Source organism: Stegodyphus dumicola, chromosome 2, assembly GCF_044657685.1.
Source record: "Stegodyphus dumicola isolate Sdum_Otavi_A_Nest chromosome 2, ASM4465768v1".
NCBI classification, from domain to species: Eukaryota; Metazoa; Arthropoda; class Arachnida; order Araneae; family Eresidae; genus Stegodyphus; species Stegodyphus dumicola.
The window spans coordinates 146816044-146840834 of NC_140769.1; the positions used below are offsets into that span (position 1 = coordinate 146816044).

General features: G+C 32.2%; 1 protein-coding gene and 1 long non-coding RNA gene across 3 annotated transcripts in view; one reads left to right on the forward strand and one right to left on the reverse strand.

Moving 5' to 3' along the window:
• LOC118203114 (uncharacterized) overlaps positions 1-24791 on the forward strand; it is a 306364-nt gene that overhangs the window by 23960 nt on the left and 257613 nt on the right. The gene's annotated exons all lie outside the window — the stretch shown is intronic.
• LOC146998599 (uncharacterized) lies at positions 13913-20845 on the reverse strand. The gene is made up of 3 exons (XR_015039586.1): positions 20033-20845; positions 14219-14312; positions 13913-14083 (listed from the first exon to the last, which is right to left on the reverse strand). It is a non-coding gene; the product is annotated as an uncharacterized LOC146998599 (long non-coding RNA).

Sequence of the window (24791 nt, forward strand, 5' to 3'; positions counted from 1 at the left end):
TACTTCGGAATACACAGACCCACTACTTGTGGTCTAAACGTAAAAATATAAAAATAAAACTAAACTCTAATTTAACTTTAAAATAATAAACGTGGAAGATTGGCCTTATATTAACAGGAAGCCGTATGTAGTACAGAGAACTGTGAACACTACAATACGTTTAAAAATTATCAAGAGGATTAAAACCTCTGGCCTGGAAGGCAACCAGCAACTGAGTAAAACTTCTAAGGTAAGCGGCCTGCTTCGACTAACTGCTTCCTCTCTCTCGCTTGGCAAAAAGCCACAACTTAAATACTTGGCGTTCGCCAGACAAACTTTGCATAATTACGTTAACGCTTATAATTCTGGCCGGAAGTAGAAAATAAGAAGTGATAGTAAAGATTTAAAATAAAATAAACGTTAGTAAAACTTAAGATCCTTACAAGCTGTTCTCACTCTGGCAATTCTTGAGTGCCCATCTGCTCCAGAAAAGACTTCAATGACGATTCCTAAAGGCCAGTTGATACGCTTGCCATCAGTTTCTAAAAGAACGACCTCTCCAACTCTTAAAGATTCTTCCCGACTCTTACCTTTATGAATCAACATTGCTAAATACTCATTCCGAAATCTCATTCTTAAATCCTGCCTTAATTTTTGATCAAAACGCAATCTTATATTTAAACTTTTACTGTCAATTTCGTCTAAATCAGTTGTTTCACTGCTAGGAATACTTTGTAAGAAACAAGCGGGAGTTAATGGCTTCAAACCTTCAGAATTGTCTTCAATATATGTAAGTGGCCTAGAGTTTACTGTAGCTTCGCAGTCACATAGAATAGTTTCCAACTCTTCATAGTCAAGACTTTTCCTTCCCAAAATTCTTCTTAGCATCGCATCTCTTTCAACATTCTAACCATGCGCTCCCACCATCCTCCCCACCAGGCGGCTGTTGGAGGGTTAAAATTCCATTTTATTTTCTTGATAGTAGAAAACGACATGATCTTCTCCCAATCTAAATTTCTTGGAGCATTGCTTGAACAAATGAAGTTTGTACCGTTGTCAGTGTAGATTATATTTACTCTACCTCTTCGAGCAAAGAATCTTCTTAAAGCCATAATAAAAACTTCTGTAGACAGCGAATTGACTAATTCAAGATAGACAGCCCTATAAATGGCACAGGTAAAAAGTACAACCCATGTCTTTTCGCCAGAACGCAAATACAAAGGGCCTGCGAGATCAATTCCTGAAACTTCAAAAACTGCAGCAGTCTTTATTCTGTTCTTAGGAAGAGGTGCAAAAGGTGGTTCTGTAGGTTCGGCTTTGAATCTTTTACATGAAATACAACTAGAGCTAACTTGTTTCACTAATCTATTGATTGAAATAATCCAGTAATCTTCTCTTAAATTGGCAATCAGAGTTCGAAGTCCTGCATGTTGTAGTTCACAATGCTTTTCCCTTACCAGTCGATGAATAATCTCATGGCTTCCGGGCAACAATATGGGGCACTTGAAATTTTCCTCTTCATCTCCCAAGAGAAGCTTTGTTCTGAGTAGAACAATATTATTTTCGTCTCTGAATGTTTGCATGTTCTTCAAGATTTTAAGTTTTCTTCCGGCAAAACTTTCCTGCTGAATTAATTTTAGCAAACAGTGTTCTGCTGATTGAACTTCTTCATAAGTCAACTCAGTTTTCTTAAGTTTTTCTTTTCGTTGGCAGTTTTTAATGAAACGAAGTATCCAGGCAAGCATTCTAAGAATCTTCGTATATTTCGAGAAATAAAGTAAATTGTCAGTGAAGTTAACTGACCCATGCTCCACATTACTGATTATCATTTTTCTCTCTTCCGATCTAACCAAATTTTCATCAATGACTTGTTTTTCACTTAATAGCCAAAATTCTTGTGACTTCCCATGATTCTGGACATTCCCACCATTTGCTTTTCAATAAATTCTTAGCATCACAACCTCTTGAAGGCAAATCTGCTGGGTTCATATGCCCTGGCACAAAATGCCAGTCATTCGCGTTTGTATTCTTTCTTATTTCTGCGACTCTGTTTCCTACAAACGTATTCCAAGAACTCTCTCTTTTGATCCAAGTTAAAGCAACAGTTGAATCAGTCCAAAAACACACTGTATTGTCTTTCAGTTCCAGTCCGTCTGCGACTTGACCATATAATCTTGATAAGATCAAAGCTCCTAAGAGTTCTAATCTAGGAATTGTAATCACTTTGGTAGGTGCCACTCTTGACTTACTCGTTACTAACTTGACAGAACTCTTCTCATTAAATTCAGAACGTAAGAAAATACAAGCAGCATAGGAAACTTCACTGGCATCACAGAAACAATGTAGACTTATTCGGCAGTCTTCAAAGTCTCCGGGGAATCTTGCATTCTTTCAGTAAAGATAGTTCCTTGACCCATGTTAAAAATCTATTTGATATATCTATTGGAAGTATGTCGTCCCAATTAATTTTCCTCTTCCAAATGTTTTGAAGCAATACTTTTGGTATCAATGAAACGGGACATGTTATCCCAATAGGGTCAAATAATTTTTGGGCAGCCGATAACACAACTCTTTTAGTAATCCTCTTTTCTGGATTTTCAAACATACTGCAGCAAAAAAGTTCATCGGTTTCAGTGTCCCAAGAGAGACCTAGAATTGCCTCTTCTTTAGTTTCTAAATTCGTAATACAGTTGTCCACATAAAAAGATTCTTTGAGTTGACAAGCTGTGTGCTTCCTTTCATCCGGATCGTTCTCTAGATGGTAAGCTATAGTTGCTTCTAGTAAAAATGGACTAGGAGAAGCACCAAATACCACCTAATTTTTTTAATTCAAAGAATTTAATGCAAATGTTGGATTTAGGATGTGAATAATTTGAATTATATACTGCATGTTCTTTAATTCACGTGTCAATGTATTACATTTTTATACACTACAAATTAATATAAAAGTAGAGGGATACATTATAATTTAAAACATAAAATTTCAAAATTTATAAATTACTCATCAAAACATGAAATTAAGTACATTAGTTAAAAAATTCCAATTTTAAATTAAAAGTATGCACTCCTTCTTTATATGTGAAATAGAAAAACACCAATTATATTATTTTCACTAAAATTTAATTAAGGAATTGCTACTGTAGAATAAATAAATGTAGAATCGTCAACATCAAATACGTTATTTCTATCGCGAAATATTCGACTTTTTCACAAATCTTAATTAAAATATTAAATTAAAGAAATTAAAATATCCATTACGTACATTTCCAAAAACTACCCGTGACCTCCGCCGTCCTCAGTTTAGCTCTAAAACGACAGTCAGAAACTTAAACGGCAGCTATCCAGCTGGCGGAAAACTTTCCGATGCGTCGATCTCTGTAATGATCGAGACGATGACACCAGACTCGCTTTCTGTCGAGTAGATCGAAAAAACGACCCGTTCTTTCATCTCGACGGTGTCCAGACTAGGACCCAAAATAATTGGTTACAATATTGACCGGTAGTATTTTTCAAGTTAAAGTTGGCAGCATGATATTTTATACAGAAGTAAATGATGTCTATGAAAGGTGAGTATTACTTAAAGTATTCTGAACTTCTTGTAATCTTGCGCAAGTTTGCTTATTAACTGTTTTACTTTAATTGCTTGATGCCTAGAGATTTATGCAGTCCACTTATTGTTTTCTAGTAAATGTATCTTCTGCTTTGCTTCTGAGTAATAGTTTCCTTCATATTCATGTAGCAACGAATTAACGTATTCAGCTCTCGCATAATGCTGGATCTCTTAGAAAACTGTTTTATGTAGTAAAGAATACTATATTTTAATAATCTTTTGTTTTATAGGCTAAAAATAATTTCCAGTCATTATAAGTGATTAATTTTGCATTTCTTGTTGTTTGCCTACTTGGGATTGATTATTGTCAAGCTAAATGAATTATCAGTTCCGTAATTTTCCCATTTAGACTTGAAAACCAAATCATAAGGGTTTTTGCATAATTAAGGTTTCATGCATAATTTTCAATGCCGCATATCATTATTATCATGCCGTTTAATGCGTAATTTTTAGTGCCGCATATCTGTTTTCGTAAGTAGATCATTCAGGTATGTCTTATGAGGACTGTCGATCGGTATTCGAAGAAAAGATTAATTATAGCTTGGGAACTTCAGATTGAAGATTTAAAGTGGTAAATAACAGGCTTTGTTTTCGGTATACTTTCTTTGTGCGTAGTTTTAATTAGAGAAAGACATGTTAAGTAATGTTCTTACATATGTATCCCTTATAATTAGATTGCAATCGGATTTTCTTTACATTTCGTTAGGTAATGTAAGTGGAAATTAAGATTAGGATTAGGACTTAAGATGCTGGAAAAGATACGGTATCATGAAAGTTTTTACTAATTAATTTAGTATGAATTATTTATTTTTAAAAGTGAGCTTCTATGGTCAAGAATTTTATGTAGGCAAAACTCAGACTTAAATTAGGACTCTCATTATGTTTTTGTTATTGCATTTTCAGATTTTTATTCAAAAATTCTGAAACATGAACAAAAAGGTAAACTTGGATAGAGTAGACTTTAAGGTACCCCTTGTATTATGGCAAAGTTGTTGTTTCATTTATCGATAAGTTGTTGCTTCATTTATAGTAGCCTGAGTAGTTGAATGTTATGGAAACCCTATTGTGACGTAATCGGGTGCGTGATTCTAGAAATTTTGAATCATGGGATGTTTTGTAAGCGTTTTTGTGGTGTGTGTTGGTTTGATTCTTTAGACTGTAGAATGGCTGAATGTAGTAAGATTAATTTGTAATTTGAAGTTTCTGTACGATTTGGAATGAAAGGGAAAAAGTGCTTTAATTGACTGGTGTGTAAATGAAGGTTTACTTAGTAGCCATAATAAGTGTCCTGTATATAGGAAGGATATGCATCTAGTCGAGCGTAAAAACAGTTTAGATGGATTTGAATGGGGTTGTAGGAAGAAAGGAATTGGGTGCTCCTTTGACTTTTTAAGTGAAAATATATCGATGTGTACATGGACAAAGTAAAGGGAGTGCGCAATGCAAGATTGTACAATTCTGATATTTTTTTAAGTGAAAATAGGTTGACGTGTACATGGATAATGTTTAAAGAGTGCGCAATGCCATTTTTGTGCAATTCGGGGATTTTTTTAAGTGAAAATAAGTCGATGTGTACATGGATACCGAGTTTGTGCAATTGTTTGTCGTGTTATTTTGTCTTTGTGTAGCGGCGATTTTTGGCGCAAATATCGCCGCTTCGCAAGCCAAAATGGCGAGTCAAAGAATTGCACAAAATCAGTATCCAAGCTTTCAGATTTTTTTTTTTTCTTTGCTTAATGTTAAATGGCTCACTAAATTGCAAATCGAGCAGTTTACTGAATTAATCCTTTACTTGATATGCTTCAGTCGTTTAGCAATTTTTGAAATTGATTTTGACTTCATTCGGAGAATTTACTTCGGTTTGAAGAATTTTGATAACATTAATCGAATTCTGAGATCTCAATGAGCGATGTATTGTTCATATTTTCGGATGCAAGTTAGCGGGACTTTGGCAGCAATACCTGAGTGATAAGCCTTAACGGTGATCACATGAAGTTGTGTCTATCTGAATATTGAAGTGTTGGTACTTTTCTGTTATGCACCTGCCACACATTTTGCCCATACTATTGTAATAATATCTACGTGCGTGTGTTAAATTATTCTTGTTCCTTCACATGCATACATAATCCCTAGAAACTGCTGTCATTGGGGCTCGGCATGTGTTTGTCTTCTCTTTGCAGGGTCCAAGACTCGTAGCAGGTGTGTAACGGAAAAATACTGAAGTATTTTATTGTTAGAGTGGAAAATAATGAAGAATTAGACATGGCTTGGCGGTTATTTAAAATTACCATTTTCAAATTTTGCTTATATATGCTGTCCCAGAAAAAAAAGAAAATTCAAGATAAAGCATTTTTAAAGTTTAATTTGAGCAATGTATTGCCTAAAGATGACTATAAACATATTTCTACGATTGAAAATATTAAAAAAATTTAAAAATTTTTAGACATAAATCCTAAAGTGTGTGATCGTAGGCAAAAATGCCTGTCCCTTTCTAGTTTAATTATTGAAATAAATAATTAATTGTTAAAGTAATTAAATAATTTAAATCAAAATTAAATAAAATGTGAAAAGCTAAATTAAAATTTAATAAAGATTTTAATATAATTAGCCCAAAAGACCAGAAGGGCTATTAGTCTCAAAACCCTGAACCACTTTTCAAATTGTTTCCATCAAATATTATATTCAAAGAAACTAAGTAATGAAGAATCTACATAACTGTATAGAGGTTTCTCGCATTGTGAAAAAAGACAGCGGTACCTAGAGTCATAAAATTTTAAGTAACATAGTTCTCCACTGGAACATGGGCACTTTAAAGCCCAAATTTAGAATTTATTTATTGTCTATTTCATATTTTATTAAACTTAACAAATTTTTGACAACAAATCGAGCAGTGGCAACACTGTAGGGAATAAAACATTTTATCTCCAGTGTACGAAATTGTCTATTGCAAATTCTAAAGATATGTTGTTTTTAAATATTTTTAGCACAATATGCCGTTAGCCTAAATGTTCTCGAAACATGCATGTGTCAGTAAGTTTAAAAAAAAAAATGCCTATTTGGGAACAGTATAACATCTGAAATCTTTCAAATTTCTTATATTGCTAAAAATAAAATTTTCGAGTTTAAATTTCTACTGAAATTTTTGTTCAGTTACATAAAAGGAAGTGCTGGAGCTTTCTTATTTAGGGCTCCGGTGCGCTCCGATTAGAATTATGATTTGTACCCAAAACTAAAAAGTACCGCAGCTGGCGCAATTTAAGCTTAGGTAGTACTAGTAGAAACTGACGAAAGCCTTTTTACAAAGCGCAAAAAACGAATCTGGTCAATATTTCCGCAGCGAATAATAGCTATCTCCTAGATTGTGCAGCGAGACTGATGAATGTTGTAGTGTAAAAGTTGCAAATAGAAGTATGTTTCACGATCCTAGAGGAATCACTGGCGCAACTTCGGGGGAGGGGGGAATCTCCGCCTCACGGTCGGTGGAATATAATACGCAAGTACTTAAATTAATTCGTGTTGAATGCTTAAAAAATGAGAATCGGAGGTAAATAAAATAGTTTCTTTCAAATCTAGACCAAAGTGTATGTATTTTTGTCGTACAATGTATTTGATAACTTGAGAAAGGCAAAAGATTCCCACAATGTTACTTCTCTAATATTATCAGTTTTTGGAGGTACTTTCTGACTATCCTCATCCCCAGTTACAATATTTGGTTGAATTCCCATACGCGCGTTATTAACTCAGTTCATGCATGCGCGTAAAAAGCGTATTTTTGGATTTACGAGTTTTGTATTTAACCGTTATTTCTCTTTAAACTGTAATCATCGGCTATAAAAATTTAAATATTAGCAATATTAATTTTTGCTTTTTCTCGTAAAATTCCTTGTTGCTTAAAATGCTTCTTTTGTTATCATTTGTGGACAAAACAGTACCTATTTGCGATACAGAACAGATGTTTTCCCCTCATTTTGGAAATCACCAATGCACTGGCGATTTCTCGAAGGGGAGGAAAGAGCATTAACCTAGAAAGGCTATTAATTTCGTTTTGGCATTTTGCTTTAAAAACTTTAAAAGTCAGAATCACTTTTAAAGTCGCCCTGTATTATATTTAAAGAAATTAAATAATGAAGAATCTTCATAAATGTATGTATGTTTCTCGCATTGGGATAAAACAGCGGTATCTGCAGCCATCCAGTTTTGAATAACGTACGTCTCCACCCGAATATAGGCATCTGGAAGCCCAAATTTGAAATTTGTTTTATTATCTATTCCGTATTTTGTAAAACATTTATCAGTTTTGATCCAAGAAACTCTATGATTTGAAAGCTAGCCATGGCAACACTGTACCGGTTTAAAAAAAAAAAAAAAAAAAAAAAAAAAAAAGGGAGGGGTTATTTCTACCGTGCGAGATTGTGTATCGGAAATTCTAAATTCTCTTCTAAAACGGAATGCCCTCTGAGTGTTAAGCGTGGGTCAAAAAGTTTCGAAAATATTATGAACATTTCATAATAAACTTGCAATAAAGACATCAGGAATGTTTCATAAACAATATTTTGTATTTTCTTAAATAAAATACCTTTATATGCTTCTAGACTTATTAAAATTCCTATTTTGAAGTGTATTTTTTTCCCCTCGTTCAATTTTATCAAAACAGCAGGGGGGATAAACGTGACGGCGCCTACTGTAGTAAGTGTTTTCCACCAGATAACGCTGCCCATTTACATTGGCTGAGAATCAAAAATCAGCACGGAAAGTTCAAGGCCGTTTGTGTTCATCTCTAGCGTGATCCGAAAAATGGTTAGGTTTTGAAAGAGGTGAAAGTAACTCCTGACAAGACTTCCAAAGAGTCTTGATTTAACCTTACCTCAGAGGTTACGACGGAAGAGTTTTTTTTTTTTTTATCTATCTATTGTAACGATCATAAACCAGCGAAGCGTGTAAAATCTGTGGGTTTAAAGTCGATGACAGATTATTTCTGGATAATCCTATTAGTAGTCTATGATTTCTAGAAGAATTAACTGTTCTTTTTAAAGTAGCTTTTTAAGTGAAACACTTGTGATTGGCGAAAGCAGCCTTGGCGGAAGTACTGCAGAACATGTTGATTCGAATTAACAGTAGTTGGAATATTTCTGATAGTCCCCTTTTTTTAAGCTCAGAAGGGCTATTCGTTTTGGAATTTTGCGTTGAATCACTAGAAACGGCGTATCACTTTTCATCTTGTTGCTACGAAATATTAGAGCACTGTATTATATTTAAGAAAGAAAAAATCTGAACGGTTTCAGATTTTAAATTAGATCGAAAGGGTTTTTTTTTTTTTTTTTAACGTTTTGTGTGTTACCTTTATTTATTAAATATCATGTTCTTAGCACTTCAACCGTAAAATTCAGTTCAAGAGCACTATCTCAAAATAATTTTAAATTGAGCCTATTTTTAGAATATCCGATAAGCAGTCTCACGCGCTGGAGACAAAAATGTTTTTTCTGTACAAGGTTGCCATAGCTCGTTTTGAAATCCTCGAGTTTGATAATCAAAAATTCGTTAACGTTTTACAAAATATGAACTCGATAATAAAAGAAATTCCAAATTTCAAATTTGGGCTTCAAGATGCCCATATTCGCAGTAGGATTACCTCATTCAAAATTGGATGGCTGTAGGTACCGTCGTCGTTTTATTACACTGCGAAAAGCTTACATACATGTTTGCAGATTCTTCATTATTTAATTTCTTCAAATATAATACAGCGCGATAATATTGGGTGGCAACAGTTTGAAAACTGAAACGGACATTCAGTGTGATTCGACGCAAAATCGCAAAGCGAAAACAATAGTCCCTCAGGGACAAAGCCTTTTTGGACTAATAATGAAAAATCTGCATAAACATATGTATGTTTCTCGCATTGTGATAAAATACCTAGAGCCATCTAATTTTGAACAAGGCACGTTTCCACCCGAATATGCGCTCCTGGAAGCCCGAATTTGGAATATTTTTTGGTCATGTATTTCATATTTTGTAACACTATAACGAATGTTTGATTAACAAATTCAACGATTTCAAAGTGAGCAATAGCAACACTGTACGTATCTCCAGCGCGCGAAACTTTGTATCGGAAACTCTAAAGATAAGCTCATTTTAAAATTATTTTGCGATAGTTGCTGTTGAATTGAATTCTATGGTTTTAATGCTAAGAACATGATAATTAATAAATAAAGGTAACACACAAAAAGTCCCTTTGCGCGTAATGGAAAATCTGAAAGCTTTCAGATTTTTTTTTTTTAAGCTGAAAGTATTTTCTTGCATTATCCCTGAAACAGCTCCTTTATACCTGAGCTCTTTATGTTAGAGGCTTTCTGTAGTCTGAAACAACGTAGTTTCTCAGTTTCATTATAACAGTTACCTATATTCAATGTCTAAACATCTCAGAAATTAACTGGAGCATAAAACGCGTAAATAGGATTTAGATTACAGTTTTAAATTTAATTATGACTTTTAACTTAGCCAATGTTTATCTTAACTTCCTTAGTCTTCAACCGTAACTAGACTGTTTCATTGCTTTAAAAGATTGGTGTGTTGGCTACGCGATGGATTATATAGCTAATCCGGGTTTATTATAATCAAGTTAGGCTCTACTGATGATGCACCATACGTATATTTGCGCAAGACAAATGTTTCGGGGACGGGGTAGCATATCAATAGAAAGTTGCCATACGTTATCTCATTCATGACGTAGCAGCAAAAGTAAATTCAAGCATTTACATGTTAAATAGCCAAAGCATTTTGTTGCTGACATATGATTTGTCGTAGCTACAAATTCAGTTGTAAATTGTAACGGTGGTATATTCTGTTCCATTACGTATTACATTTTGGGATGATAAGATGATTAAAAAAAATGTGGCCACAAGTTCTTTCACTTTCTTAAATAATTATTTAAAAAAAGAAAAATATAACGTAATTTAAATTGAATAAAAAAGTCTAATGTTTTGCAGACATGCTTAAAAATACACCTACTTTAACATGATGGTAAAAATTTTATAGGTTATAATTCAAAATTTTTTTCGAAAAATTTATAAAAATTATTTAAAAATAGAAATTTTAAAAATAAAACACAAAAAATGGGTAAATTTTATTTGGAATGAACCTAAGTTTCGAAATGTGAAAGGAAAAATCAAAAAGTTTAATCAAAAAAGAGATATTAATAAATATTTGCCAAATTCAATTAACATTGAGGAGCTAAAATTTTGAGAGCTAATATTTTAAAAACTACTCGTACGATTTTTACAAAACTTGGTATTCTGGCATAATTTGAGTCGTAGAATCGAAATATGGAAAAAATTTGGTATGTTATTTCAGAAAAAGTCCGATTTTGTGTCAAAATACCTATGTTAGAATAGTGCTATATATAAATCTAATATATATCCTAATTCGCGCTTTCGAGACATGAAAAACGCAGTTTGAATTTTGTCAATCGGCCCAGTAGAACGGGAGATATAGCACTGTCCTTTTTTTTTTTTTTTTTTTTTTTTGAGCAGTGTTCATATTTACATTCATACAAACTCTACATTATTTATTAAATTTCTACTATTAGCTCACATTCTTCCGATATCTTGTTCCTATTTGCAGTCGTTTATAAAGTGCTTTGAATCTTGAATCTTGAATTTCAGTTATGGTCTCAACTACTACGAGTTTTTACCAATAGATCTAGTTGCCATTAGGCCATTCACGGGTTTTTAAAGTTCAAAGGTGCATCTTAATGCACCGCGTCCGAAGACGAAGAGTGGTCGGGTGGCGAAAGCCTATGTTTTATGATGTTAAAGTCTTGGATATATCCATCTTGTAATAAAGTGCTTTTTATTCACCTACTCAAGTTCAAATACATTTTTTTTAAACTTGTAGTGGATGACACTCTATGTTAATACAATTTTTCACATATTAAAGATAATTAAAATTTAAAATTTCACATATTTAAAATGCGAGTTTGGATACTAACCGCACCTCTAGTGCTGTAAAAAAAAAAAAAAAAAGTTTTTCTTATTTTTCAAATTTGAATGATTCTTTCTAAGCAAATAAAAGAGCTGTAAATTACAGAAACAGAAATAAAAGTATAACACTTTTTTTATGGTCTGAAAAATAAGGAGTGAATATTAATGACAAACAACATGTCTTCGAAGTTCAATTTAATGGTTCAGTTGGTTTAACGAAAGGATTTAAAATGTAAAAAACTGTTACGCCTGAAAAATTCATAGATGGATTGCTTGCATTCGATTTACATTCAAAAGTACTTTCCAACCCGTTTCTGTCCTGCTGCAGTTGGTTTTTAAAATTCATTTTCTGAGGATTATTTTTGTTGCACACTCAGTAGCGTTCATACCGGAAGGCAAAACATGTAAGTTTGAACAAAACTTGCAATGTATCCGAAGCTGTTCGCAAACTGCACCCTGCGTTGAAACAGTCACGCAAGATTCGATTGCAAGGCGTGGGGAGGGGAAGAAAGCTTATCGTCTACATAGGTAAAATTAAAAAATGTTATACAAATTTTTAATCAAAGATCTTTATAATTCTATTGTAATTAGAATTATAACTGTCGCCAGAACTCAATGTGACTGATACTACTGTTATAGACTGGAACAATTATTTGTATATATACAAAGAATAATGTCTGTATGTTTGGTTCGCGATTAACTCAGACACTACTATAGCTATCATCACCAAACATTCTAAAAATTTTTTCTGGGTACTCGAAAAGGTCTATGTCCACTTTTTTCTAAAAACAAATAGCTAAAAACAGAGATATTAATTAAACACGCTGAAAACGCTAATTTTTGCCCTCATTTTTTTTCCGAGTGGCAACAGTTTCGCAAGCTGGAGATAAAAAATCTGCTTTATTTCGAGAAGCGTTGCCACTGCTCGCTTTCAAATCGTAGATTTTAGTAATAAAAAATTTCTCTAAGTTTCCCAATGAAATAAAAATAGCATTGCCAAACATTAAATACATTAGTCCCGATTCCAAAAATTCATGGGAAGCTATTGCGACTATTCTCAACTTCGTACGACTTTAATCAATCGAGATATTAATTAAAAACTCTAAATCACTAACTTTCGCACTCATTTTTCCGAGTGGCAACAGTTGTGCGTGTTGGAGGTAAAATGCTTTATTTCGAAAAGTGTTGCTACTGTTTGCTTCCAAATAGGAGAAAATTTGTAAGTTTTACAAAATCTATATATACATAAAGAAGAATGCCTGTTTGTGAGTTTGTTCGCGTTATTGATTTCTGATCAATTATGATGCATTTTATGCCACATTGAATTGACTAAAATTGAATATATGTGAAATATTGGATGGGATCTTTAGCGTTTACGACCATTTGATTAGAAAGACTAAAATCATTAAAAACTGCGTGTCATTGGGGCTGATATGATGAAAGAGAATTAGCTTATTTTTCTACCAAAATGTTTTATGTGGGTTTCATATCGCATCAGATTGAAAAATGTGTGACTATGAACCATATTTTTTGCATCGATATTGGAGAAGGATTACAGTGGTATCGTTCTCTCTGTTGTTAGATCCATTACTCTTGATCTAACTTAACTGCCATCGAGTACTTCCGCTGGTATAACAATAAAGCTAAGAAACGTACAGAGGATTAAAGATTGACAGTTGTTTTAAACGCATGTATTGTTGAATAATCTCTTAACCAAACCTAAACCTAATCTAAAACCATCGTTACCGCTCAAATTATTGGTTCCCTTGTACCTCACTAGACGGCAATCAAGAAACATAAGCCAGTAGTTGATGTAGCAATTCGTCTTCAAGATAATACGCATCAGCCATCGAAGACAACATCACGACGATGCAGCACCAAGAAAAAGCCTGTAAGAACAGTGTGGGAATACAGCACACGCAAAATTGCAGTCTGCCTATAAAAGAACAACTGTTTTTCCACGAGTACCACAGAGACTGATTTGCAGGGATGTGTTCTGTGAGCGGTGGTCGCTGACACTAACCACCAGAAGTGGCCATTTTTTCACGCGTCTTGGACAAAATATGTGTAATTGTCGCAAACAATCTCATTGTAACATCTGTGATAATAGTATATATACTATTATCACAGGTGTAATATAGTTAATAAAACAAGAGATTTGCCGAAAAGGTTAATTGCCTTTTCCTGTCCCTCAAAGAGTTAATGAGCACAGACTGGTTAGCGGAATGTGACCGTTCCTAGATAGGAACAGTTACCTGAAGGAAGTTTCTATTGAGATTCTAAAGACAACTTTCGATAAAACTAGAGGGCTAACAAAATATTAGAAATCAAACGAAGCAGGTAGAATACTGATTGTTTATTAAATAAAAATGGTTCAATTAATTCAAAATTCCTAGAGAGCGATTGACGCAACTTTGGCGGGACGTTAGGCCTTATCTTTTCTTCATTTTTCCTTATTTTTTCTTACATAGGCCTCATCTATTTTTGCAATCACACCTTCAAGTTATTGTTAAGAAACCTGAAAAAATTAATGATTTAGTAATTAGTTAAAAAATAATGATTTAGTAATTAGTTACTATACTTAACTCGGTTATTATTAATTAACTCGGTTATGAAATAATTAATGATTTAGTAATTAGTTACTATACTTAACTCAATTGGGCAGCGTAATACAATCAACAGCAACATAGTAATACGAGAAGCAATTCAGGCAGTTCCCAATTAACTGGAAGCGGGATTTGTAAAGACTGCATGGTAAAAAATAAAATACAATTATTAAAAAAAAAAAAAAAAGATAAAAAGAAAATCTGAAAGGGTTTCAGATTTTAAATTACATCCAAAGGCGAGGTTTTTTTTTTTTTTTAACATTTTGTGTGTTAACCTTTATTTATTAAATATCATATTCTTCATACTCCAACCATAAAATTCAGTTCAAGAGCAATATCGCAAAACAATTTTAAATTGACCCTATCTTTAGAATATCCGATAAGCAGTCTCACGCACTGGAGATAAAAATGTTTTGTGTGTACAACATTGTCATGGCTCGCTTTGAGATTCTTAAGTTTGTTAATCAAAGATTCGTTAAAGTTTTACAAAATATGAAATTGCTAATAAAACAACTTCCAAATTTCAAATATGGGCTTCCAGATGCCCATATTCGCAGTAGGATGAAGTCATTCGAAACTGGATAGCTCTAGGTTCCGTCGTTTTATCACAACGCGAGAAACATACATACATTGATGCAGATTCTTAATTATTTAATTTCTTCAAATATAATACAGGGCGATAATGTTAGGTGGCAACAGTTTGTAAAGTGAAACGGACATTCAGAGTCATTCGATACAAAATCGCAAAACGAAAACAATAGTCCCTCAGGGTCAAAGATCATTCGGACTAAAAGGTTTTTAATAGATGTGTGGTGTTGATGTATTTAATTATGGCAAAGCACACTAGGGCTATCTGCCTAAGGGAAGGGATGCCTTCGTGGAGGACTTTCTAAGGGAAACTGGCTCGTATACACATTACACATGAGGAAAACCACGAAAACACCCATGCAGCCAGCCCGTTCGCAGGATTCGAACCTCGGACCGAACTACCAGTGTTCAGCGACTTTACCGCTCGTTCGCAGGTGAGCCGGTTTTTAATAGAATAAGCTTTTATCTAAAATGGATATGATAATGAATGCACTAAAAGTTATTCAATCCTATAGTTTAATGGGAAGAATAGATTGAATAATTTTGGGTATTTTACTTCTGAATTTTTGTTTTGATACTATACTTCCTGCGTAAAAAGTTATATATTAAAAAAAATATTCATTTTATGAATATTTAAGTGTTTTTTCGCTTATTTTATTATATTTAAAAATATTAAACAATAAAGAATCTGTATAAATGTATGTATGTTTCTCGCATTGTGATGAAACAACAGTATCTAGAACCATCCAGTTTTGCATAGCGTACGTTTCCGCCCGAATATGGCCATCTGGAAGCCCAAATTTGGAATTTGTCTTATCGATTTCATATTTTGTAAAACGTTAACGAATTTTTGATTAAGAAACTTGACGATTTGAAAGGGAACAAAATGACATTTTCAGTAAATTAAAGAATTCAACATAGCAATGAACTTCATTTTGTTACTACAAGGAATTCAAAATTTTGTTCATATGCTTGAACTACAACGTCTAACTAATCTTTTTATTCTTATCTGCACTCCGTGTTTCTCAACAGTCTGCTATTGTTTGAAATAATGCATAACTTTTTTACTTACCTTCAAATAATTTCCTTTGAATTAACAGATAGAAGTCTTTCATTAATTATCCCTTCACAATTATGCCTTTAAGAAATTTATTTCTAAAATTAATACTTCAGTTTAGTTTAAATTTAATGCATTTTAATTTTACCTGTAATTTTTTACAAACATAATATGTAATAAATCTAAGCTTAATACTATTTACCGTTTCGAAAGTGATACTAAAAAAGTATTCCTAGTTATTATAAATTTCGAGATTCGCATACAAAATTGTGAAATATACATGTGACAACAGAAAACAAACTTTATGCTCTCTCTATATTACAGCATGTTAATTAAGAAGTTTATTGAATTTATAATTTTATTGTGAAACACTATGAAGCAAATAATATGCTAATTAAAATACAGAAGTAAAAATAATTTATTACTTAATTCATAAACTTTACATAAAACCTGAAAAAAGGAATTAATTAAAAAATAATATAATTTAATAAACATTTCATAAAAATTCGTTTCGACTCCTTGGAAAAAATGAATGGTTTTTCCCCTCTTTGTAAACCATGTCTCCTAAATAAAGAAAAAAAAAAAAAACATTTCTTTTAAAATCATAATCATGCTCTTAAAAAGCTTATGAAAATTATTTTAATAGATGTTTTAAACATGTGCTTATATAATACTTTTAATCATATTTCTTTATAATATCTTAATTAATTAAGAACAGCTTAAATTCTTTAAAAAATTGGATTACATTAAACTGTCTCATTACGACAAGCTACCTCAGTCAATCACTTTTAAATTTAACCAGCATTACTCATAAAATAACTAATTATTAAACATAACTTCTCTAAGATGCCTACTATCATTTAAAAATCAAAATTTTCAGGAATCACGTATAGCTAGCTTAGAGAAGGGTCATTGTACAAAAACAGCCAATATGCAAATCTTTTCATAAATGAAGCCACCATAGTTATTATATATAATATACAGTATACTTGTATTCAGAATTCAGAACTTGAATAAATTTCTTGAACTGTTTTAGCATTCGAAAAATATTATAGTTATTAGTACCTTAAATTTCTAAAACAATATTACATATTGGTCCAAAGGAATCACTGGGACTCGGACAACATTTTCCCCCTAGCTTTCTTTTAGCAACAGGATTCTGAAATTGTTTTAATGATTTAGGTAATGTTTGTCTTCCTTAAGGCGCTCACAAAATAAGTTACCCTAAATTTTTTGTCCGCATAATGGTCATTTTCATCTTACTGATTTGCTAGTGAATTTTGGGCGCATGGCCTATCATTGATGAAACAATAATAATGAACAGCTTCAAGAAAATGGGGATATCTAATGCTCTTGATGCCATATTCCCACTTATTTTTACTAATTTTATCTTCCGAAAATTGAGAGGGAAAAATTAAACGAATAATTTAATTTCCAAAGGACACAGTCACAGTAGGAATATAACAAATGAAAAGTAATCATGGATAAACTACTGCTATCACAATATTATTTATTTAAAAGAAACATCTATTTCAATAAGAATACACATAATTGCAACATCTAATAAGTTATCTCATTTCTTCTTTATAATTTGAACTTTTGTCATTCTCATTGTTGTTCTTGCAACTCCTTAGGCCTCAGATCATACATAAATAATTAGAGAAGGTTGTGGTCCGATGCTTGCTAGGGTGAACATTCAGCTGATATGGCAAAATTGCACAGTGAATGGCAGTTGGTATTTGCTTTCACTATCATAGATCATTGTTTGTATTAGGCTGACATAATATTCAACAGTTAGAAGAGAAAGATTCAACGGGGCCTTAAGTGTGCAAAAGTTTGCCTTTGTTAGTATGACGAAAACAATCATTATGTTGATAAATCCATTTTAAAATCTTGGAATATTCATTTTCTGAATGCATTAAAAAGGGGAAAATTATGTAAATATTTTTTTAATTTTCAGAATCTGGTTCTAAAGCTGGATAGGGTGGAATATGCAACGCAATACGGTAATTCTAAAGATCATTGCTCGTGGCAATACAAAGTAAACGGTGATAACTTACATGCTGTAGAAGAAGACACAAATTGCAGTTTCAGATGCATTAAATGCTTTGAGGTCTAGGGAGTAGCAGTGGGCAATACTAAGAGTGAAATTCAAGGTATACGGAAGTAGGAATGAAAATTACTTTTATCAGATAACTTAGATATTAATGTTATTAAGCGTTCTTATTGGAATGTAGGTTTCTTTTAAATAATAATACTATGATAGTTACCAGTAGTTCATTCATGAATATTTTTGATTTGTTATGGTCTTACTGTAATCACATCCTTCAAAATTAAATTGATTGCTTAATTTCCCCCTTGATTTTCATACTATAATATTGGTAAAAAGGAAGAAAAAAGTCTGCAAGTAAACATAACTCCTCTTTCTCTCTCTCTCTCTCTCTCTATATATATATATATATAGAGGCATGTATCTTCGTGTGCAACTAAGCAAAACAAATGTCACTTTTTCTTCTTTAAAAAAATTTGTGTTAAAAAATATGATGAGAATTAAGTTCATTTCAAAGACTTCAAAATAAATTAGAAAATCAAGTTCAAATAAATTTTAAGCTAAATTACGTGTTGCAAAGTAAGTTGCAATAATTCAATTGTAATAATTAATACTAACAAAACCAAACATCATATTCCCATTCTGCAAAGTATAAAAATTCTTCTGCAAAACTGAAAAAATGACCAACACTATGGCTTATTTGATAACTTTCAAATTCACTCCTTTGTTTGCATTTAGAATTTATAACTTTAATTTTCCACAGAAATTTGTTTTTGATTTTAAAAAATTTCACTGGCATAATTTCATTCACTTCAGCATATATTAATTTCGTATTGGCATTTTCCATCGATTCACCTTCCGCGTTGATTCACGTTTCAAACTGTTGCCATCAACTATTACAACCCTGCTTTATATTTAAAGAAATTAAATAACGAAGAATCTGCATAAATGTATGTATGTTTTTCGCCTTGTGATAAAACAACGGTTGACTTAAAATAATATTAAAAAACATAAATCTTCATATACATGTCTAAAAATCAGATCTTATTAATTTTCTTTTATTTGAAGGATATCTGAATTCTGCATTAGTTTGGACTAGTAAATCATTGGGTAATTAAATGCCAAGCTATAAGAGAACTAATGTAGTTTACAAATGCACTGAATTTTATTTCCGGTATTAACTTTCAAAGAAAGTAAAATTTTCTGCATATTTGCATCATTTGGATTGATAGCATATGGCAAAGCATGCAAAGGCTGTCAGCCTAAAGGGAAGTATATATTCATGGGCGGTTTTGTAAGGAAAAGTAGCTTGCATTTCCATTTATTCATGTGTATATATATATATATATTTACATTGTTAATGCTAAAATCAATGCTTCATTAAAATTTCATTATTATTTTATTTTTAATACAACATACAGATAGAGAATTGTTTTAAATTCCAATAAACAATAATAATTTATTTTTAAGAAAACTTATTTTATGATTTATATATTATATTACATGAATAAGAGAAACATTTGTCAAGAAATGTATTAAACTTGTATTAGCAGATTCATGGTATCCTAGTAACAAGACTATCATACTTCAAAACTGTATTAAAACTGGGCAAAATAAAATCAACATAAATTCTACATTAAATGTTTAAAAACTTATAAACTATGCAATGGTAGTTATATATACAGTATAATAAATGTTGTCATTTATAAAATATTAATGAAATGATATTTTTGGAAATAATGCACAAAATTTTAGTTTTGTTTTATAATTAGTTTAACGAATTGTTAGAAAAATATTTTAGGTCATTTCCATTTTTCCCCTGTTGATATTGGTATATTAAAATATATGGAATAATTATTGCATCTAGTTAGTAAAACAAAACATTACGAAAAGTATGATACGGCATATTTTTAATCAATATAATTACTTCATTTTGGAACATTTTCCTAAGAAATTAATACCACTGAAAAAAATATTATAACACTAAAGGAATAAACGAGATTCTCGACGGCGTTGTTCAAATTTTTGTAATTTTACTTGATAACACACTCGTACATAAACATATTAGACTGAATTATAAACCAAGTATAACTAATTAGGTAATCCTAGAAAAAGAATAAACTAAACCTAGTAAGCAAGAAATATATACATTACATTATGACTTACTTTTTTCTGGTCATTAACTACTAAAGAGTTTTCGCCAGTAGATCGCATTAAAGTGCACTAGGCAAAGATATTTTCAAATAAATGGTACTAGGGAAGTACCAACACCCGTGAGCGAAGAAAATTCAGCTGCGTGAGCAGGCATATCTTAATACTTATGAAAGTAGGCGTTCATCATAAAAATTGTGCAGTGGTAAGCAATGGCATTAAATTGAAGCATGCAGGCAGGTTCATTGAATTGTTTGGCAAATGCAGGTGGTGAGTGCAATATAGCTAGTAAGAGTGTAGGATAAGCAATAGTGAGAAATCATGAAAATGGCGCGAAGACAGTTTGAAGCTGTGAATGGCATAAGAGTTCAAAGTCTTTCAGAAGTATGCAGGAGCTAGATAGGCCGTAAAAAGTTCAAAAGTTCGTAGAATCATACGATAGAGTAAAAATTCATACAAAATAATTAAAAAATGAAATAGTAACATAAAAATCTTGAATAAAAAAAAGTTTCTTGATTAACATAAGATGCAACACAAATAATAGGATAGAGTCCAATTTCAGAGTTCAAGTAAATTTTAAAATTAAAATTTACAAGTTACCACCATAACGAATAGTGATGAATTGTCCTTGGGCGTTTGACAGTGTATTCAATGGTTGGATCATAATCCAACATTTGTTTAATTGCGTGATACTGACTATGCTTCATCTTCTCGAAGAAGTTGTGAGCTGTCATGAGTATAAAGTTATGCACAGATGGAATATCCAAGTCGTTATGAATTATAGAGTTTCTCACGTACCAAGGTGCATTCACAATGCTACCTAGAATTTTATTTTGGAGTATATCTAATTTTTTGCACTCAGTTTTATTGGCGATTTCTCAGGCCGGCACTGCATATAGCATGATCGGTCGAATTAGAGATATGTAAAGCATTTTCTTTATTTTTAGACTGAGCTTCGATTTTTTGCCGATAATAGGATAAATTGCCATGTAGGCTGCATTTGCTTTGTTTAAGATATAAGAAATATGATCTTTGAAGTTGAGAGACTTATCTATGTAAACACCTAAATATTTATAGGAATTAGCTACAGGGATTAGAGTTCTATCTAAGTAGATATCAGTATTGACTCTTAATCTTGTTTTGTATCTCCGATAGAGCACAATACAACATTTAGAGGCGTTGAGCTTAATTTTCCAAGTCTTGCACCAGTGATTGATCATATTGAGATGCATTTGTAAATTACTTAGAGCGAGCTGGGGACTTCTGGATTCAGTCAGTACTACAGTGTCGTCAGCGTATTTGAGTATTTTCGTGTTGAATGGGTGCGGGAAATCATTGATATAAACATTATAGAGCCGGGGGGAAAGAACGGATCCTTGCGGGACCCCGCTATGAATTCTAAAATTTTCTGACAGATAAGGCGTCACCGCAACGAACTTGAAAAGTCCTGTTTTTCAGATAGGAACTAATGAGTTTTACGAAACTGTTTGGAAGCATAAAATTATTCAATTTATGCAGGAGGCCTGCATGCCACACTAACATTACATTCAGAATTCTAAATGTTTATATAAACGTTTCTCGCAAGGCCTGCTGGGAAAAATATGTCAAACGTTCTTTGGTCAGACGATTGCAAACGAACGCTAACATGATAAGTTTTGTTTTCAACAACCACATTACCATTTCAATTAAATACCACAAACAGTGATTAAATTTTGGAATAATTAGTTTTAAATAATAATACGGGCAATTTAAGGCGTAATTTATCGGATGTACAATGACAAAATACTACTATTAGATCTGTATTTGGAATAAATATTTTGCAGTCTTTCAACTCATTAGACATTATGAACACTGTTATTAATTAATCGTAAAGCTTAAACGTTTAAATACTTACTCACTACATGTAACAGTGCAAAGTGCATGAGAATAATCTGCATAAAATGAACAAAAAAATATTTCAAACAGTAATTGTAAACATTTTCTTACTTACCTGCGCTATACAACCAACATCCATTCAGCCATGTTTTTTCTGCAACTAGCTTTCAAACACTTTTCTCCTGATTGGCTAATTTTCAGTCACGTGATTCTTCCGCGCGGCTTCTGAAACATTATCTGTAACGCTACAAGCAAATCAGCTGTACCTGCCACAGTTTGCTTTCAACCTGTTACCATTACAGGAAATTCTTGTGTAACTTCTTGATTTCTGTAACTTTACAAAACTTTTGTCTGTAAAGAGCTAACTTTTTATTTTTTTATAGTGCGTGCAAAGCAAGAAAATGAACGTTTATATTATAAAAAGATGCTTCGAAAACTTATATTTTTATTTTTATTTATTTCTTTTTCTGTATCGTCTTATCTTTACCTATTTTCAGATACATTGTGTAAAAATATTTGGTAATAATAAGTTAAAGAAATATCAAAAGTGCTAAAATTCTTGGCGACCCGCTGCTGTAGGTCCCGCGACTCACAGTTTAAAAAACTCTGTTTTAGACTATTTGATGTATATGATAATAAAATGTTAACATCTAAAAATGCGGGTACAAAGTTTTGAAATTTTTACAGATATTGAAACCAACTTTTCCTCCTCTTTTAAAATAAGAATGAAAAAAAAAAATAATAATAGAGCAACTTTCTAATTTTTTTTTAACGTGTTGCAGTCTGACGCAGACGGGGAGGGGACGGAGAGTTTATCGTTGAAAAATTGTTTTTGAGTTTGCCATCTTGGGGTACTTAATGACGAAGTTTGAAATGTTGGCGCACTAGACGACAATTTCGTTTTATTCATTTTGGCATCAAGTAAAATGCTCGCTAAGCAACTTTCATTAAATCCAATTTCCAAAACTGAATATTCAAAGCGATTTCTTTATTCTCTGAATGCCGTTCAGTTCTTATTTCACAATTTATTTTAATAATGACTAAAAATTTCATCATTGATAGCGTGTAATTAAGACTAAAAAATGTGACGGGTACACCACATTCTTGTACGGAATATTAAATTATACGCATTTTTTCCTGCATTTCATTTAAACTTATCGAATTGAACTAAATATACTTCGTAGAAAGCGTATAAACCACAAAAGAATAAATGTGCTCTTTAAAATTCACTATATTTATTTTCCATAGCGACAGTCTAGCGCTAGGTTCACTTAAGAGCGTTACATCTCATTCATTTTATAACTCAGAATGCACAAAAATTATATCATCTGAAGAATTGTCTAATCGTTGCCACGTGTTCTATTCAAATACTATAATAAATCTAAAACGATGTATAAAAGAACTTAAACAAATAAAAAAGAAGCAGTTTTTCACAGATGATTCAGCGCCGCTTACCTAATGCGCGTGCGCTACTCGTAAACATTATCCTCTGTCCGAGACAGACTGGTGACAATATTTATTGTTAATAATACGAAACGCTTACTTCCTCGAATTTCATTAGATATATATTTCTCATTCAATTACTTCAGTTCTGACTTGGCGTGCCTGCTGGCCGAATCGTTTGTTGCCAAAACAGTTTTTTTTTTTTTTTCACAAAACTAGAAGTTTCCTTTGGGTTCTACTCGGCAAAAAGACACTGAAGGGGCAAAAAGAATTAGTTCAGTATTCTGCTCGGTTTCAAATGTAAAGTAATCTGGCTGATATGGTAAAAATAATTAGGCCTGTTTTATAATTCGTTTTGGGAAAAAGAGTCCTTTATTCTGTCCTTACGAACAGATGTCACGCAAAAACATGGTTAAATTGCATTCGATAGCGGTCAAAATGGATATTTTCGTTGATACATAGTACCCGGAATATTTCGCGAATACAATTCATCCTTTACTTCGTATAAAGAAGTAAATACTAGAGATAAAATACATTTAAAAAAAAACGGTTGCTATGGAATAAGTTTTTATTTAAAATAGAATTGATAATTAATGAACTGAAAAGAAAAAAAAAATTGTCATACAGTTTAATGAGAGCCACGGATTGAATAATTCGATGTATGAAATTCATCTACAAACTTATATCGCGAATAATAAAAGCGTGAAGCGCCCGAATAACGAAATCTATTGATTTAATTTCTATTCTCAAATTTAGAAACCATTACCTTGTCAGGGGCCCCGCATACTTCAATTATTAGCGATATAAAATTATAGTTGAATTCTTTCAATAGAGTTATTTAGTCTATTAGTCCCATCAAGCAATGATAAATTATTTTTATGTAATTTATTTAATGAATTTAGGAAGCAGGAAATTCTAACATGGGATGCAAGTTCCCAAGTAATAACCATTATTATTCTGGGATTTAATATCAAAACATGACACCGATTTTAATAGTTTTGCCCAAAGGAAAACGCCAAAAATGTATTGCACATTTCGTTTCATGTTTACTTCCGGTAAGAAGTGAAATAAAATCATATCTCGAGCCTTTCCGAGGTCACATATTTGAATAGTCTTATGCAACAGTAGAAAGGAATTGTATGGTTTTGCTTTCCTTGCCTCGTTAACAGTGAGAAAAACCATGGAGGTAGGAAGTAAGATGGAGTAGCCCTAAACAAGTTTCTCCCGTACCCTGCTCTGAAGCACCGGCGATCCCTACGTGGTGACCAAAACATTGGGTCATTTACCATTGAGTTCAATGGGATTTGACGCGTTCGGATGTAAATATTTTGTAATTACGTCGTAAATATACATATAAATGTATATATTTTCTTTTTCTACAACACTTCAGAGTCCTAAGTATATGAAAACAACATATTTTTAAACATTTCATTCTGAACGGAATTAAATGCTATAC